At 42.6% G+C, this 15,201-nt stretch overlaps 1 long non-coding RNA gene across 1 annotated transcript; it reads right to left on the bottom strand.

Annotated features, from left to right (window-relative positions):
* LOC307013401 lies at positions 1 to 1,712 on the bottom strand. The gene is made up of 2 exons (XR_013800975.1): positions 1,583 to 1,712; positions 1 to 318 (listed from the first exon to the last, which is right to left on the bottom strand). It is a non-coding gene; the product is annotated as an uncharacterized lncRNA (long non-coding RNA).
* Between the last annotated feature and the right edge of the window lie 13,489 nt (positions 1,713 to 15,201).

The raw sequence follows: 15,201 nt of genomic DNA, 5'->3' as shown, positions 1-15,201 counted from the left end.
TGCAAATACAAATACAATTTATTGAAATGTCAACCAAAAGTTAATCAAACATGTTTTAAATAAAAAGCACATATGGACAGAAGGTGTAAACCTATTAAATGTAAGTAAACACATTAAGTCAAATAAAGTGACAGACTAGGCCTGTGCAGTTGGTATCAGCTTTGCTCAGCATGGGCTCCTCCATCAGGCCTGGTCCTCCTTGCTGAGGAAAGACCCTCAGTCCTCTCCAAACCAACAGACTGGACGTCCATCACACGGAGGTTTCTCCCTGAAGTCTCTGCAGCTTTCTGGACACCATGCTGTCTCAATCCGTCCACACTGAATATGAGAGGGGGAAAATGAAAATAATAAATGCTTTAGACAATAATAAACATAAAGTTGACTGTTGAGTTGCTCAGTTTTTTTAGATTGTCAATACTTGTTACAGCCGCTGCTTTCCTTGTGCCATTAATTTGGTTGTGTGTGTATTATGTAAATGAGCTGTGCAGTTTCCCTGAGGTCATTGGCCGTCCCGTCCTCGCAACATCTGAAGAGGTGATTGGATTGACGTCATCCAATCCCCACCCGCTTCCGCCACGTCATCCAGGGGAGGAGTACAAAGGCCGGGCACGGACATCATTCTAGAGGCTCTGTATTGTGAGACAGACGCCTCCAGCCTCTCGTTGTGTTGCCTCATTGCTGTGCTTTGTTAGACTGCTTAGCAGCGTGTTAAGTAGGTGTCCTGTGCTTTGTTATACTGATTAGCAGTGTGTCGTAGTGATCTGTGTGTGTAGTATAGTGTGTGTGTACCGCTTAGACCCAGGTTAGTTTAGCGCCTGTAGACCAGCATTTGTGTGTGTATTGCTTAGACCCAGGATAGATTAGCGCCTGTAGATCGGCAACAGCTGTGTTTCCGCACAGTCCCCTTTCGTTTGTTATTTTGTGCCACTTTAGAAGTGAGGTATTTTCTTTCCTTTTGTGTACTACTGTGCAACTCTCTTTTGGAGTTTGCCTTTTGTTAACTAGCAACAGTTTGCCCCTTTTTTTGTGTTAGGCTGTTGTACCTATCATTTTTGTCCTATTATAGTTACAAATAAACCACTTGTAACTTATACCAATTCCACTCTGGTTGTGTTTCTTCCCTTCGGATCCCCTAGACCCAAAAGGGAACGTAATAATACTATTACTGTATAACTAATATATCAGGTTAAGAGGCACATTCAAATAAAGATTGGTCTTTAAATACATGTTGTCTTTTGAATTGTTTGTCTAAAGTCCAGGATCTAGAACTGGTACTTAGTTTAAATGATACAGTCTGGTTATTATGCTGTTTGAAGGAGGCCTCACAGGTAAGAGCACTAACTAGCTACCATCACATGTACCTTAGCTTGACTTAAATGTATTAAAAGTATAATTAAGTGATATCAAAATATAAATAACTAATGTTATGCAAACATATTCATATTTGCTTGATTCTAGTGTTGAATTTAGCACAATTGCATACAAACATTAAGGGATTTTAAGATTCTGAAATATTATGCTAAAAACTCAATAACTTAGATTATTATTTATAGTTTTGCTGAATAGTTTCATGTCCGCTTACCATAGAAACGTAAAATGCCACGGCAGTGTGTAGATGGGGAGCATGTTAGCTTAGCTTGGTAGCTTCAGCTAGCTCTGGAACTTTCAGCTCGGTGGCAGGAGGTCCCGCCTCGGCTCCGCCTCTTTGCCCTTATTTGGAGCAGGCTGGAGTAGGCGGGAGTTGAACTCTGACGTTAGTGTCGAGCCGTTAGTGGCCGACTCCGCCTACTAAGGGCTTCTCGGCAACTCTGCAGAATCCTATGGGTGACGTCACGGACCCTATGTCCATTTATATATACAGCCCAGGGGCCTCATTTATAACGCAGTGCGTAGGATTCACGTGGGAAGGTTGCTTAGGCTACGTAGTAGAAATCCCAAAAATAGGTACAGAAATTTTCCGACATTTTCCGTTTCAAAAAACATTGCATACCGTTGAGGAAAGTGCGTACAGCACTTCCTACGCCGGTTTCCCTTTATAAATCACAATCGACTCGAAATGCGGTGCAGCTTTTGCAGGCTTCACGTAACGCCCATATTTTCCTATAAATAGTCAAAGAAAAGCCCATTCATTCATTCATTCATTTTGACTGATTTTATGAAGAAGATAGCACGAAATGACGACAGAACAGCTAAAAAAGACGTCACACACTGTTGGGAACCGTGACTCACTGATATGAGGACTCAATTGCACAACCCGGAGACGAAAAGGTTTGAAGAAAACTTTAATGGATCAAAAAACAAAGAAAGGCTCTTTACAGAGGGAGTGACAAAACGGTCACAAAGAAAAACGCTCTCATGGAGGATATCTCAAAAAGTAATTTAAAAGTAAAAGTCTCTCTATGGCTGCTTGGATCTGACTTCTTGGCATGACGAACAAGACGAACTGACAACAGACAAGGGAAGACAGGACAATATATACAAGAGGTAAGTGGGAACAGGTGGAAACAATCAGGGGCGGGGCAGACGCTGACGATGGCGGGAAACAAGAACCAAGGAAGTCAAGGCACCTGGAATAAGACAAGGAGTACAAAATAAAACAGGAAGTGAAACAAACAAAACAAGCATGAACGTGACAAATACATAACAAACTAACATAATTGACGGGACACAACACACACCGTGTCAGATTTTGGTTATTTTGGGGAGGTCGAGATAAATCATATTGTTTGGTTGATGCAGTTTCAACCAGAGTAGCAGCATGGAGGTCGGATCGTCACCAAAATAAATAAATAAGTGGTCCGAAAAAGGTTCATGACAAAAAAAATACACATAGCCTTCCTCAGGCAGTGTGTTTGTACCGGGGACGGGAGACACCCCCTTGATGAGAAACTGTAAGAAATGATCGGGGAATCCCTCCGGAGTGGAGTCATGACGACTGGATCTGAATTATGTTTTCGTATTTGGTGGTTTGTGTCCCAGCTGTCGATCAGCTCTGCGCAGCGTCTCCACTGCAGCAACTCTATATCCACCAGTTAAAGGAAATACAACTAATGTGTTGTGTTATATTAGCTGTTGCAGTGCCGAGAGATAGGGAGTCAGAGGCGATGCAATGATGGTTTAAAATTGTACTTTTATTACAGAGCTGTTGACTGGTTGCAGTCAGAGAAGAAGAGAGAGAAGCCAGGAGGGCACACAACATATACAGTATAGACAACACACAACATGTCCGTGTGGAAACAAAACCCCAACTGAAGTTCCATGTGTGAATTATGAAACAGTGTATGAATACGTGGTCACCACACAAGCCCCCCCAGAATTCAAACATGGCAAAATAAACCCTCGCGCCCGTGGAGGAAGCACCACAGGGGCCGAGGAGGGTGGGGTTGCAGGTGAGGACCGGGCCATGGAACGGGCCGACGAAAGGAGGCCGCAGGAGAGGGTAGGGGCCCTAATGAGGGCGAGGGCACCCCCACCGGGGGTGGGCCGGAACGTGCCGTCGTAAGGGGGAGTAGGTGTCGTGGCGAACCGAGCAGGAAAAAATGCTGCCCGGCCGCAGGCGAAGGCACGGCGGCGGCGGGCATGAAACCTCCGGAAGGACGGAGCGGAATCCCAGGAAGGCAGGAGCAGTCACCCAGGAGGAAGGAGCGCAACCCGGCCGCAGGCAGACACACAACGGCGGCAGGCATAAAGTCCTCAGCAGGCGTTGAGGTATCCCCGGGAAGCAGGAGAGGCCAGACAGGTTCCCGGAGCGCGCCACCCATGGGCCGATGGAGCATGGGCGACGTCTGGAACTGTCAAGGCAAGAGGGGGTCCAGGAGTGCGCCACCCAGACGCCGATGAAAACGTGAGTGGCGTCTGGATATCCCCGGAAGGCAGGAGAGGCCAGACAGGCTCCGGAGCGCGCCACCCACGGGCCGATGGCAGCATGGGCGACGTCCGAAACCGTCGAGGCGAGACGGGATCCAGGAGTGCACCACCGAGGTGCCGATGAAAACGTGAGTGGCGTCTGGAACCGCCGTCGAGGTGGGGAAAAAGGTGAGTTTCCACACGAGGTCAACCGGCTGGTCAAACCTCCTCTCCGGCACCAGAAAAAAAATTGTTAACAGTCAGATGTTAACAGAAATATGTCGACAGCATGGTCGATAGCCGTTAACAGCTAGCCGTTAGCCGCTAGCCGTTAGCCGCTTACTGGCCGCCATGGGTAGCTGCTAGCCGTCGTTAGCCCCACGTGGTTAGCCGCTAGTCGCCGTCAGCTAGCGTAGCCTGGACGTGCAGCCGCACGCCCCGAAGAAACAAACCCACGAGGCAGCAATCGGGTTGCTGGTCGACCCAACAGGTTGTGCACGGTCTCCCTGTACCCGGAAGGCCAATGCAGGAATGGCGAGCAACATCCCCAGCCATTCCGCGGGGCGCGCACCGAGCCTCTGTCCGCGTGCCGGTGGCAGCCACGGACGATTCCAGAAATCCCCGGCATTTCGAGAAAGAAACCTGAGTTTCCTTTGCCGTGTTCGGGTCCGTCTCGGAAACTTCTCAAGACACGTGTGGAAACAAAACCCCAACTGAAGTTCCATGTGTGAATTATGAACCAGTGTATAAATACATGGTCACCACACTATACAATTAACCACATATGGTGTTATTAGTTTCCATACCTTCTGTGTTTTATGAGCGACTTATCAAGTCTTAGCAAACGGCATAAAACATGGTTAAACATGATAGTATATAAAATCATGCTCTTATACAACCTATACAAATGCAAAACGGCATCAGTTTAGACATAATTCTGTCCTCCTGCTTACCTCATCATTTATGAGAAACCATTTCATAACATTAACACAACATATTCGAGGTGGTTTTAAATAACATATCCGTATTTATTTATTTCTCCAAGTTATGTTTTTGTGTGCACTGAGGAGTCGCAAACAGGCGTTTGTTTAATCATTTTAAGATTGGCTTTGATCAATGTTTGAAAAATGAATTCTTCATATATGATAAATGAGAGGTAACATTTTATTTATGGTATTATTTCCATATATTTCTCTCCATTCTTCCTTCTGCCAACGGTGTCGCAGTTTATCCTCTCTCCCGTTTTTGTGCTTAGTGCGTACGCATGGGTTAGAGTTTGCGTGGAGGACCGCACGTTTTCCTGTCAAGTTAGTATTTTATAAATCTCAAACATTGTCATTTTTTGAGCGTATATCCCTTTATGAATGAGGCCCCAGAGCCTTATCTCTATAGGGCTCTGATACAGGCTATGGTGGGGCCACATGTTGGCCAGGGACAGCCCCGCACTACACTACCCAGAATCCTCAGCTGTAGTTTGGGACTACAACATCCGCTTTGCTTTACAAACCCCGTGATTAGTACTCAAGCTCTGTGATTGGATGTTGGAGTGGCAGTGCGACAAGGTTACGCCGAGCGTCAAACTGCTGTTTGACATGGAACGAAACCACGCCGAACTATCCAAAACTGGAATCGACCCCCCCCCCCCGAGAAGTACACATGCTGGCTATTGTGTTTTGCAAAATGCTCTATGGGACGTCTCTACTGAACGTTTTCGTTTTTCCCACAATTAGAAGTTGCCAGTATTAAACACATTGGTGTTATCAAATGTAAAACATATAATTAATAAATGGGTGAAAATCGCTTGTGTCCATAATGCGCAGCATTAATATATACCCACGTTACAGCTCATTGTTACTTTGTAATTCTACTCCACTACAATTCAGAGGTTAACCTGGTATTTTTACTCCACTATTTATTTGAGTTACTTTGCAGATTCTGATTAATGATGTGAAATATAAACAACCCTTAAATCAGACTTTAGTTACACCTGAGTAAAATTCAGGGAAGGTGATTGTCAAGTGCCAACAATCAGGAGAGATATTTGATAGTTGGTGCTTGGGAAGATTAAACATTTATCTGCAATTGACATGAATGGAAACGAATATTAAAGTGTATTCATTACTTGTTATTCTCTACTAATAGTTAATTAAAGACTGTATAATGGCTATTTTGCACACCCCTTTCAAGATTTCCTAAGGTTTATTGACATATCATATACACAAGGTGTAGTTATACAATGAATGAAAAATGTGGGTCGCAGCTGACGTTCCTCGACAGTGCATTACAAGAAATCTATCAATATGTGTCTATACCTCCATTAAACTGTCATATTCTGTACATTTCTTATACTATCTACATACATAAGAGTATCATTCATATGTATAATATCAGTTAAAATAAGTGCCTCAACATAGTTAAAATTGCAGGAAAGCAATATATTAGACGTTAAGTACTTTGTCAGGCTTAATATTTATCTGTTGATACCCCCAAAGCTTTTTTCTTATTTAAAAGACGTTAATCTAAAGTATTATTTAATGTTTAAATAAAGGTTAATTAGTTTGTCTGTTTTGCAACTCCTCCTATTAATATCTTCGTACATCCTGCACTAAACTGTTTTATTGTAGAGATCTTGTAGTATCTTCTTGATTTTTTATATTCTATATTTCTATCATTGACCTTCTACTTTACCCCTATGAAAGTATCTACTGTAATATTTTTTCTAGCAAATATAACACATAAAAACAATAATTAAATAACGTGCTTTAACCACTAGGCGGTGCACACAAGGCACACACAGCCATAATAACTTTGTATTATTAGTGTAGGTGTAGGACACTTATGTATGTACAACATCTGAAGATGTGTAGTTTTATTCATGCTTTCACATCATTTTACAGCATATTGCTATACTATTTAAGACTCAGTATTTACATTCTTATATTCAAAGAAAATCAGTAATATCTTCAAAAACTTCAAGTTTTTTTATATCAGCTGTGCACCGCTATGGTGTAAATATAACCTATCTACGAATTAGATGAAATGTAAAAGTCAGCCGAATTGGTGTTGATACTGCAAGGAGAAGTATTGTGTGAAGAGAAATGGAAGATGTTGTTTAATTGTTGATATTTATGATCCACGTAAAGTATTCAGTTTCGGCATCATTTCTTTCAGTTTTTCCAAAGGTCTTCTCATCATTCTTATAAATAAAGAACTGCGACAGATCTGTAATATGTAATGCAGCCGAACCGTGTATTACAATGCCGTTATGTGATGACTTTCAAAGAGAAAAACAAGAACACTCGGAATAAAGTATTATTTTCTTTTAAAAATAAATATTTTTTCGGATTTCATATCGCATTAACACCATATCCCTACATGCATTGCGGCTAAAACATCCAATCAGCGAGCTTAAAACATAGCTGAGGATCTTGGGTAATCAGTTCAGAGGCTGTGTATCGCAATGGTGCTCAAATGGTATCTCTTTCCGGTTATTTTTATTTTGAAATTCAGTTCCTGATGGACACCAAATAAATAAAAACAAGGATTATTGTGTGTTATTGGTGAGTAAATAACAGTGTGTTATTTAGAAAAGAATAACAAATTAGAAGGAAAAAAAGATTTAAAAAAAATACAGATTTCAGTATTTTGAGGCTCTGAGCCCCATTTCTTTTCCTCACAGACTACAAAAAAAGTCAAACATTATACGATTTAAAATAAAAACAATAATCGTGGCTTGATATTGAGTAAGAACATGTTTTTATGAACCCCACAGCTTCCGGTCTTCCAAGACCCGAACGGACAAAAAGACGTGCTGCAGGCACGAAACATACTACCAAAAACAAAAGGGGAAAATCATGTTGGTGAACACGAATCAATATTATTAAATATCGTGACTATAACACGAAATGCCGTGAGACTGGGTTGGGATATCAGTATGTAGTGTCTCTACTTTAAAGAGTCCTCTCCTGCTGATATTCAGGTGTGCATCAGTATGTAGTGTCTCTACTTTAAAGAGTCCTCTCCTGCTGATGTTCAGGTGTATATCAGTATGTAGTGTCTCTATTTTAAAGAGTCCTCTTCTGCTGATGTTCAGGTGTATATCAGTATAGTGTCTCTACTTTAAGGAGTCCTCTCCTGCTGATGTTCAGGTGTGGTATTCAGAGAGGAAAGAAAGAGAAAACCAAAAAAAAAAATCCATCCTGACCCAGATGCTTTCCACTGAGCGTCCTCAGGTGTGTGTGTGTGTGGGTGTGTGTGTAGGTGTGTGTGTGTGTGTGTGTGTGTGTGTGTGTGTGTGTGTGTGTGTGTGTGTGTGTGTGTGTGTGTGTGTGTGTGTGTGTGTATAACCCGGCTCCATTATAGAACGAAACAAGCAAAGATCAAGAACTTCAAAGTAAAAGTCTTCAATTATTCAATTTAAAAAAGGAAAAAGTCGCATCATAATAACGAGATGATCCAATTACAGAGCTCCAGTGCTCTATGATTGGATGAGAGATGATCGAATCACAGAGCTCCAGTGCTCTGTCACTTATTTCATAAAATAGATCACTAGCATATTTGTATATAAAGGACAACATATCATACATAAGAACAAAAATATACAATAAATATATTACACTTCCAATAAATTCAATAATTATTGAAAAAATACTTGCATTAATGTCAATTCATGCTCTGTGGATTTTGTTTTTTAAAAATATATATTATTAACCAGCACTTATTAATACTATTACTTAGTAATAGTAATACTAATAGTAATACTCTCCTGCTGATGTTCAGGTGTATATCAGTATGTAGTGTCTCTACTTTAAAGAGTCCTCTCCTGCTGATGTTCAGGTGTGTATCAGTATGTAGTGTATCTAGTTTAAAGAGTCCTCTCCTGCTGATGTTCAGGTGTGTATCAGTATGTAGTGTATCTAGTTTTAAAGAGTCCTCTCCTGCTGATGTTCAGGTGTATATCAGTACAGATGTAGCACTGAATTTCAGACTCCAGCTTACAGTTTCCTGCCTACGACCTGCCTAAGACCAGTATAGAGGAGTGTTAAGCCCTCCCACTATTTTCCAAGAGGGCGTTGCCAGATTTTCAATTTCAGGTTTTAACCAGGAGATGGTGCTTGATTCACAAATACAGAAAGACAAGTTTCATGGACTTTCAGTTGTGTTTTGAAGAGCATTTGAACACATCATTATTTTAGATCAACTAAAGTATATCTAATCTTGTAATTCAATAATATATAGTCTTTATATATTAAATAATCATAATTATAATGTAAATGTTTACATTACACTTCTTTATTTGTTATGCTCATACTTTTACCTTTACAATCGTTTGCTTTAATATGCAGTATATTTTTTGTATATTTTTGTGTTTGCTTCCTCCTGCTCCCTTTCGGACACATACTGTATGATTTATTATTATTATTAATATGAAGATATTATTAAGATAAGATAAGATAAGATCTTACTTTATTGATTGAACATTTTAGTTTAGAATGTGCTGTCCCATTGTAATTCAGAAGGCTCACAGGTCACATTCCGACCATTATTTAAAACAATAGGTGCTTTCACACCGTCTACAGTTTGATTTGTATAGAGAGAGCTCTGTGGCTGAATGGCCAGCGATTAGGTGTGGCGCATTTGTCATAGGTGATCAGAGCTAACTGTCTGCCGTCAGATTTCATTTAAAAAACAGATCTGATTTTAAGACTACTTCAGCGCTCATAAAGAATGATAAGAATAAGAATAATGCTCATTGAACTGGTTTCATTAATTAGTGAGTTTATTTAACACTAGAACCGCCAATCGGGTCAATTTGTGCGATGTGTGTTGTGTGTGTGCAATGTAACTTTTTTTCAATAAAATATTAAAGTCTCCCAGTCCATGACTTTTCCTGAAAGTGTGTTATGTAGCACCCTATGTTGTTAAAAATTGCATTCTAATAGCGGGATTTGACAGGTTTAGGTAGGCCTATACAAAAACCTCTGGCGGTTCTAGTGTTAAGGTAATTAGGTACAGTAGAAGCCCTTTTTTATCAGTAACGAATTTAGCAGTTGAACATAAAAGTCAACTAACTGAGGGTCACTTGCAATGACAGTGTTGTGTCTAACTGTAAGCTTGTCACTCAGAGTAACCTACCGTTAATTTAGCTGCTGGAGAAGAAAGATCAGGGGGGGAGGGGGGAGAGAGCTGTGGTTGATGGGCCATTAGTTGTGTAAATACAAAGCTGAGAGCTGCTGTTTCATTCAGACTGTTTAAAAAACGGTAACAATGGACTATTTTTCTTAGCGGATGCATGTCAATTTAAATCAATACATACAACTATTTTTTAAATCAATAAAAACATTTTCTAAATCCATAAAAGCATTTAAATTAATATTGGGATTCATGTCGTTACTTTGTTGAGAATGTGGCCATGTAATAAGCGGGATAATTTGCAGCGACTTGTTCCTTATGGGGAAAATAACACCCGTCATGCAGATCAGGATCCCCCCGCCACGCTTTGGGATCCTGATCTGCCGACGAGGCTCCATTAAAATATAAATATTTTTAGTGAATTACTGAGTTTAGGCACGTTAATAACGTTTTAATGAAGTTGAATACAGTATATTCATATGTGTCAGTGATTTCATGTCAATTCGGCGAACATAAACATAAACAATCGTGGTGAAGATGATGATTAAATTAGGATTAAAAATCGAGAGCCGGGCTGCATTTCCTCCTGTTCGTTTTTTTCGACTAAACAACATTATTTTGTTAAATAACAACATGGTGATGTTTTGTAAATGATTACATGTCTCTTATTTAGCACAGAGTATGATATCCGTGACATATGGATCTTAACAAAGTTCCGCTGTACATCCAGCGTACTCTATCTGACTTTATTTCACATGAGCTCCAATGTGGAACCCCACTGCACCCCCTGGTGGATCAATGATCCATTGCAGCTGGCTTCATTATAATTACATTTATCTATCACGGGGGCGGTCTCAAGTCAAGCTGGAGGTTTTCCCTTGAGCTCGCGTTTCAAACTGTCTGAAATGAATCGCTACATCTGTATGTAGTGTCTCTAGTTTAAAGAGTCCTCTCCTGCTGATGTTCAGGTGTGTATCAGTATGTAGTGTCTCTGCTTTAAAGAGTCCTCTCCTGCTGATGTTTAGTATATCAGTATGTAGTGACATCCACAAGCGGCTTGTCCGGTAAAAGAGGAGGCTCACCAATAAAGAGGAGGACGTTGGTGAGCCGGATCTCTTACCCTGACTTTCCTCCTCGCACCCTGACCCGCATCCAGGTAAAAGTCAGAGACAACATTTTTACTCATGGTGCTCTTATTGACTCAGGGGCAGACGAAAGTCTAATGGATTGGGGGTTAGTTAATAGAATGAACATACAAACTAAGCCTCTACCCCAGCCTCTAGAAGAGATTTTTTGTTGGCAAAAAGGATGGGTCTCTTAGGCCCTGTATCGACTACTCACCTCTCAATGACATTAAGGTTAAAAACCGGTATCCCCTTCCTCTCATCTGGTCCGCTTTCAAGCAGCTTCAGGATGCCAAGGTTTTCACCAAGTTAGACCTGCGTAACGCCTATCATTTGGTCAGGATCAGGGAGGGCGATGAATGGAAGACGGGCTTTAACACTCCTTCAGGCCACTATGAATACCTGGTCATGCCGTTTGGATTGTCAAACGCTCCTGCAGTTTTCCAGGCTTTGATTAACGATGTGTTGAGGGATTTTCTGAACCGTTTCGTTTTTGTCTATCTGGATTCTGATCTACTCCCCTGACCTTGACACCCACAAACAACATGTCCGCCAGGTTCTACAAAAACTGCTCTAGAATATGTTGTTTGTCAAAGCAGAAAAATGCGAATTTCATGCCAAGACAGTCACTTTTTTGGGCTGCATCATTTCCCCAGGTCAGGTTAGGATGGACCCAGCGAAGGTTAGGGCAGTAGCCTTTTGGCCTACCCCTGATTCTCATAAGAAAGTGCAGCAGTTTTTAGGCTTTGCAAATTTTTACAGGCGTTTTGTGCGGAGCTTCAGCGCTATTGCAGCCCCTCTTCATGTCCTCACGTCCCCTCAGGTGCCTTTTGTGTGGTGTCCTCAGGCTGAGGAGGCTTTTTCTCGGCTTAAGAAGATGTTCACCTCTGCCCCCATACTTACCCTGCCGGATCCCACTCGCCAGTTTGTGGTGGAAGTGGATGCCTCCAACGAGGGGGTGGGAGCGGTCCTCTCCCAGCGCCAACAGAAGTACAACAAGCTTCACCCCTGCGCTTTCCTCTCCAGGAAGCTCTCCCCGGCGGAAAGAAATTACGATGTGGGAAACCGTGAGTTGCTGGCAATGAAGCTGGTGTTGGAAGAGTGGAGGCATTGGTTGTAGGGAGCCAAGCATCCTTTTGTGGTCTGGACCGATCACAAGAACCTGGAGTACATCAAAAAAGCCAAAAGACTGAACTCCTGCCAGGTGGACCTTGTTTTTTAACCGGTTTGACTTTGTTCTTTCTTACAGGCCGGGGTCTCAGAATGTCAAGCCTGACGCTCTGTCCCGTCTGTTTGACCCTGTGCCTACAGCCGGAACCCATCATTCCATTAAACCGGTTCGTAGGAGCGCTGACTTGGCAAGTAGAGAAGGAGGTGATACGAGCCAACGGTGGAGCTCCTGCACCCAGGGGTTGCCCGCCTAACCGGCTATTCGTTCAGGAAGCCGAGCGACCACAGGTGATCCACTGGGCTCACACTTCGCAGCTCACCTGTCACCCCGGAGTCAAGAGAACCATGTTCATTGTAAAACAATTTTTCTGGTGGACATCCATGGAGAAGGAGGTGAAAGAGTATGTGGAGGCGTGCCCTGTCTGCGCTCGCAACAAGACCTCTTCCGGGGCACGGATGGGATTATTACAACCACTTCCTATTCCCAAAAGACTCTGGTCGGATATTTCCATGGACTTCGTCACGGGCCTGCCCCTCTCTAGAGGCAAAACCACAGTTCTCACGGTAGTGGACCGTTTTTCTAAGATGACACATTTTATTGCTCTGCCCAAAATGCCCTCAGCTAAGGAAACGGCTGAGGTCATGATGCAGAAAAGGTTTCGTCTGCATGGTTTCCCAAAGGATATTGTCTCCGATCGAGGTCCCCAGTTTGTGTCTCGTTTCTGGCAGGAGTTCTACAGCCTCATCGGTGCCACGATCAGTCTCTCGTCTGGATACCACCCGGAGTCTAACGGCCAGACAGAGCGCCTGAATCAGGAAATGGAAGCTTGCTTGCGCTGCCTGGTGTCCCAGAATCCATCCTCCTGGAGCGAGCACCTCACCTGGGTTGAGTATGCGCACAACATACTTCCCACCTCTGCCACAGGCCTGTCCTCATTGCGTTTATTGGTACCAGCCGCCACTGTTCCCAGCCACGGAGAGAGAGGTCACGGTCCCGTCTGCCCACGCTCTGGTCAGGCGTTGTTATCGCGTGTGGGTTGCGGCTAAGAAAATCCTCTGCAGAAATTCGTAGCTGGTAAAAAGAGCAGCAGACCGAAGACGCCGACCACCCCCTGTATACCAGCCAGGCCAAAAAGTCTGGCTTCCTACGCGGGACCTTCCCCTCCACGTACTCTCCCGCAAGTTGGCTCCCCGGTTTGTGGGTCCCTTTCCCATCACTAAGGTCATCAACCCAGCTTCAGTGAGACTACGGCTTCCAAGGTCCATGAAGGTACATCCCACCTTCCATATGGGGAAATTGAAACCACTGAAGGAGAGCGCCATGGTTCCTTCCCGCTTCATTATTGATAAAAGCCTCATTGAAGATTTTGACTGCCTCAACTCGGAGGAGCCTGGGCCGTCCCAGTGCCGCCCCTCAGCCTCAGGCCTCCCACTCCTCCAACTACCTCACCATCAGAAGATTCACCCGGCAGTCCCTCGCTCTCTCACAGACCCCCGTCTCCACCGCTGCCTCTCCCACTCACACTCTCCTAATTCCCGCCCTCCAACGTCTCACCCTCAGAGAAACCCCAGCTCAAACACCCAAGTCTCAGCCTGTTGAGGAAAACACATTTTCCTTATTTTTGTATTAAAGGGAAAAGGGGTAGAGGGCGACAGCTCCTTGTTGACTGGAAGGGTTACAGCCCTGAGGAGCGGTCATGGATTCCTTCCCGCTTCATTATTGATAAAAGCCTCATTGAAGATTTTGACCGCCTCAACTCGGAGGAGCCTGGGCCGTACCTCAGTCGTTTTTTGACAGAAAACTGTTTGGGTATTGTGCCTTTCCATTTCCTTTTTTAATAATGGTATTTAATACATTCCATGTGTTTTTAATGTTATTTTTGTTATCCTCCAATAATTTGTTGAAATGATCCATTTTGCTACATCGTATTATCTTTGTTAGTTTGTTTTTGTATGTCTTATATTTTTGTTCAGCCCCTACTGATCTATTCTTTAAGAAGTCTTTATATAATTCATTTTTCGTTTTACATGCATTTAATATTCCCTTGGTGATCCATGGTTTTTCAGCATATTTTTTTTTCACTATTTTCTTTACACGAGGACAATGTTTTTGTTGTGCACCGACAGAAATGCTAGAGAGGTTCAGGTTCATCTTGGTTTATGTTTGTTTTCTCACTCACCTTTTATCTCTCATTCCAGGCTTCCTGATTGTTTTCACCCTGTGCTCATCAGCGTCAGTCCCGCCCCTGATTGGTCCCACCTGTTTCTCATTATCATGTGTTTAAATTCCCCTGTCTCCCTGTGTTCCTCGTCAGTTCGTTTTTGTCTATTGCCATGGTCAGTGCTTTTCTCTTGCCACAGTCATGTCTATGCTCTTTTGAGGTCTTGATAAGTTTGATCCTCAATACGTGAGCGTTTTCATTTTTGTTTTCCATTTTTTGTTGATCATTTTTTGCTGTTCATGGAAAAATAAAGTATCTTACAAATACTTTACCTCTGTCTCCCGGGTCGTGCAATTGGGTCCTACCTCCTAAGTGTCTGAGTTCGTAACAGTTTTTCATACAGCCCTGATAGAATATGTATAAATTAGTCATAGGCTTCATTTACATCTGGTACATACGTCTTGTTTAGATAATTCTTCTTTAAAAGAATGAACAGACTCTGGTGTTTTGTAATTGTGACTGTTCTGGTGTCTTTTTTGATCCTAATACAGTTCTGTATCGTTGCAAAGACTGGCAGGGGATCACTTGTCATTTATTAATATTCCACTTATTACTTTCCTATCCATAACATTTGTGAATATGTTGTCAATGAGTATAGCTGTTATTTATAAAGGGATATACGCTCAAAATGGCGAACGGCAGTTTCTACGCAATGTTTGCGATTTATAAAATACTAACTTGACAGGAAAACGTGCGGTCATCCACGC

Source organism: Notothenia rossii (genome assembly GCF_949606895.1).
Source record: "Notothenia rossii genome assembly, chromosome: 7".
Classification (NCBI taxonomy): Eukaryota; Metazoa; Chordata; class Actinopteri; order Perciformes; family Nototheniidae; genus Notothenia; species Notothenia rossii.
This window is presented reverse-complemented; position numbering and strand designations above follow the sequence as displayed.